The sequence below is a fragment of the Pinus tabuliformis genome, chromosome 4_1 (assembly GCF_031772625.1).
Source record: "Pinus tabuliformis cultivar Carrire ecotype Pingquan chromosome 4_1, CPIR1, whole genome shotgun sequence".
Taxonomy (NCBI): domain Eukaryota; kingdom Viridiplantae; phylum Streptophyta; class Pinopsida; order Pinales; family Pinaceae; genus Pinus; species Pinus tabuliformis.
Window position 1 is genome coordinate 696,481,329 of NC_142303.1, and position 4,339 is coordinate 696,485,667.

The following is a 4,339-nucleotide window of genomic DNA, read 5'->3' on the forward strand; positions in this document are numbered from 1 at the left end:
TTTCTTCTATGACATTGGAGAATGGAGTTAGGGATCTTCCCTCTAAATTTTGTATTTCAAAAATTTAATAAATTTAAGTAATATTTTTTAATTCAACCATTGGAGTTTGCTTAAATGTTACAGAAATATTAAAGAATGCAAATTATTTTCTTGTTTCTAAATATAGTCGTTATCATTTTGCTTTTCTGAACTTTCAAAACTATAATTAATATTTTCTAAATTTAAGGCTATTATGTTTTTACTTTTAACTTTCACAAATGTGATACAATTGCAGAATAAAAAAGTAATTTCCAAACTAAAATGTCCACAACTGTATTTAGAAAGCTTGTACGGTTAGTATGTCATACAAGAGTTTAAAAAACAGTCCGAAGCAAACTCATTATGTGAACATCACATGAGAGAGCCATAAATAATGAAAAGCGATTTGAAACATTATTTAGCCTCCTTTCAAAGCCGTGCGGACTGGTTCTCAATATACCAACGCGATTTTTAAATTTGAAACATACCCAATCTTCTCAACAAAAAAATTTATGCGAAGTAGTGGGCACCCGTAATTTGTTATGATCTCTGACAATAAAGCGGCATATTCGCTGCGTTTGTTTTATTTCAAGTTCGTTATATTCTATGACAAAAGCATCGTTTGTCAGCGTATTATACGCCGGTATTTGCGTTTGTTTTATGTAAAGTTAGTTATATTCTCTGACAAAAGCATCAAGTTCGTTATATTCTCTGACAAAAGCATCGTTTGCCAGCGTATAACACGCCGGTATTTACGGGCGCGTGTTAGAACATAACCAGAAACCAACCTACAACACTCGGCAACGTATAATGCTCGGCGTCGATAAAACCTTCAAAAGGGCGTGGGAACTACATATACCCAGCAGCCCGGAGAATATACTCGTCAAAGGAAGGAGGGAAATTCTTATCATTTTCCAGTATTTTTCTCCTCATCTATCTATATTCAGATTGGCAAGTCTGTGTGTTTAGATGTGTGGTTGGTTTCAATCTTCTATATTCAGATTGGCAAGTCTGCGTGCTTAGATGTGTGTTTGGTTTCCGTGTGAGTGAGTGAGTAAGTCTGTTGTTTGAGTATGTCGATTTGTGTGTGACAGTCATGCCATGTTTATGTTTATGTATGTGATTGTATGCATGGATGGTACTGAATTCTATTTATATAGTATGGTTTTAAGCTTTGATTGGGTATCAAATTTAATTGAAAATGTTACAGGTTTAACAACTTGTTTGTTGCATATTTAATTACGTGTTCATTTATGGGTAATGTTGATTTTTCAATGAATTCACCGGACTTCAATATAATGCAAACGCTTCAACATCCTTCTCCAGAAAAATTCAAGGTAATTGCGTGTGCCTGTGGAATTTCAGCAACCCAATTAAAAAAATCTCTATATCAAGAAAAGGTGCGTTCTCTCGTTATTTTCTGTACTGATTTAAATAATTATTTACCTCACAGTTAGTCATATTTATGAGTCATATACTGATTTCTTTTCCGCCATAGTAAATCATGATGGTTTATGTTTAGTGGCAGAGATGGCTTCGAATTCGTCGAACTCACCGTGCGCTGCCTTCAAACTCAGAGTGTGTATTTGTGTCGTATTTTCCTCCGGAAAAACCTAAAAAATTTGCCAATATTCACAAGATCTTCGTAGTAAGCAACGTGGCCAAAGTACCCAACGATTTGGAGCCCAATCAACGGGAGGACGCGGTGAATTCTCTGACATATGAAGCCGAAGATCGCTTGAAAGATCCCGTTTATCGGTGCGTTGGAGCGATCTCCACGCTGCAGAGATAGGTGCAACAGCTACAAAAGGAACTGGCGGCTGCCCACGCGGATCTCCTTCAGTACACCTCTGCAGCGGAGCGTGTTCTTAATCCACATAGTCCAGGCTCGACGATGCCACCTTATTCCAGAGTTGACATGATTCATGCGGAAGGTAGGGAACAACAACGGAAAAATTTAATGGAATTCCCTAATTCTAGAGAAGAGTTACAGCTGATCAGCTTCTGGAATTGGCTTTGAGAATCATGCGTATGGACTGTATTCTTCAGCCAGGCCTGCCAGAGACGGCAGTAGCGTACAGCCATGACAGGTATTTATTTTATATTATATTCGTATTTATGATTTATTCTTTGGTTTTGACCAAGAGGATCAGCCAGAAGGGATGCATGGATGATATTTGATACCGCCATGACAGTTATTTATTTTATATTCATATTTATGATTTATGTTTTCATAAATGTTAATGTTTTTAAATTTTAATGTTTTGTTATTGCTCGCTCCATTTCATTAATCTCCTTTTGCTGTTTAATTCTTCTTATTTTTAGTTTATTTTTTTCTTCGTGCTCTGTTCTTGGTGCTAAAGACTTTCGATTTTATTGGCCTGTTCTGTTTGATGGCAATGTTCTTCGTCATAAAACCCAGAAAACATCGTTAGTTCTGTTTGAAAACGGGGTTAGTTCTTTGTCCTAAAGCCTCATAACATCTAATAGCTTTTCCAAGTCACAGTTTACAAAATATGAACTAATGTCTAAATGTCAGTGTGTGAAATTCTGTGAAGCTTCAAATCTATATCATTCCTTATTTTACATTTTAAGTTGTTTTTTAACTCTTTCAACATTGCGTTTTCTTTTGAATTGATGAATCCTGCTACCACTTTTAGAAGCTTTTGGACTCTTCCACATATCTTGACTATATTTTTCAACTTGTTAAGAGGTAGTTTCTTCTCACTATTGTCATCCATAGGGTAGAATTCTCTTTTTACTCCACTTATCAATAGGGTAGAATTCTCCTTTTATTCCACTTATCTTCAACCTCAATTTACTTATTTTAAATTATTTTCTTATATTTAAGTATTTCAAATTTTTATATAAACAAATTTTTAAATTTTTTTTTTAATATTTGATTTTCTTATTTTAAATATTTAATTTATTCAATAAATATTTATATTAAATTATTAAATATATAACAAATAAAACTAATATAATATACTTAAAGTTATTGTTCTATATCCTATGGTATTTGATTTATATCATTTATATCTATATCGTTATTAGTGAATGCGTTTTTCACTTAATTATTGTACTTGAATTGTTTAGTTATATTTATGTTTGTATAATTATTTATTGATTTGAAATTATATAGGAATATTTTTGTAAATTGAATGTTTTGATTTATAATTTATTATTTATAATGTGAAAAGATATCTTTGTACTATTTTATTATATGTAATTATTTATTTTTAGGAAAATGGATGATATAAAAGAATTTATTCATGAGTAGATTTTTATTTTTATTTTTATAAGATATGTGAAATGGATGTGTTTGTTTATTTAAATGTGAAAATAGGCTTAATTTTTTTTTAATGTACCCATAAATTGTATTATTTTATAACATGATATATTTCTTAGATGACATGACATTGATATTTATGTATAGACATTGTTTTTTATTTAAAATGATATGTATATGTTGGTGTATTTTATGTGTTTTTTTAAATGAAAGCAATTTTTGTTTATTTATGTGATATGATGGTTGTTTTTTTGCTACTTAGGTAATATGATTGCATTGAAAGATAATATGATGTTGACAATTTTGTGCACGTTTAATGTGTATATATTTTAGTATTATTTGTTTTATTGTTTGTTAGATGATATAATGATTGTGTCTCTTAGACAATATGCCTATAATTGATTTCTCATTCATAAGTTGTTTTTTTTCTGCTACATGATGTGGATTGTATTTGTTAAATGATATGATTACGATAATGATGATTATGCTTTTGTTTGTTAAATGACATGCTTTAGCTTGTTTGATGATATGATGGTGATATTGAGAGAGAGAGATAATGAGAGCGAGGGGATGGGAAGAGAGGGATGGGGAAGGGTGATAAGAGAGAGTTGGGGGAGGGAGGAGGATGGGGAGAGGGAGAGTGGGAGACATGGAGTGAGAGGGTCAGAGCGAGAGAGATAGATGTGAGGGTAGAGGGGGAGAAGGAGTGGGAGAAGAATGAGAGAGGTAGAGAGGGGAAGAGGGGGAAGGAGAGGAGGAGAGGGCAAGAGAAGGAAGGGGGAGAGAGAGAGAGAGGAAGATAGTGGGAGAGGGAGAGGGAGAAAGAGTGTGAGAGAGTAGTTGAGGGGGAGGGAGAGGACGAGAGGCAGAGAGAGGCTGTGGGCTAGAGGGAGAGGGAAAGGGAGGTAGATAGTGGAAGAGAAGAGAGAGAGAGAGATAGAAGGAGTGAGAAGAAGAGAAAGAGGGAGACAGAGGGAGAGGGGGAGATAGAGGGAGGGAGAAGATAGGGGGGGGGGAGAGAGATATAGGTGT

General features: G+C 34.0%; 1 pseudogene; it reads left to right on the forward strand.

Moving 5' to 3' along the window:
• Positions 1 to 1,548: 1,548 nt before the first annotated feature.
• LOC149178048 (protein LATERAL ORGAN BOUNDARIES pseudogene) lies at positions 1,549 to 2,262 on the forward strand (annotated as a pseudogene).
• Positions 2,263 to 4,339: the final 2,077 nt, after the last annotated feature.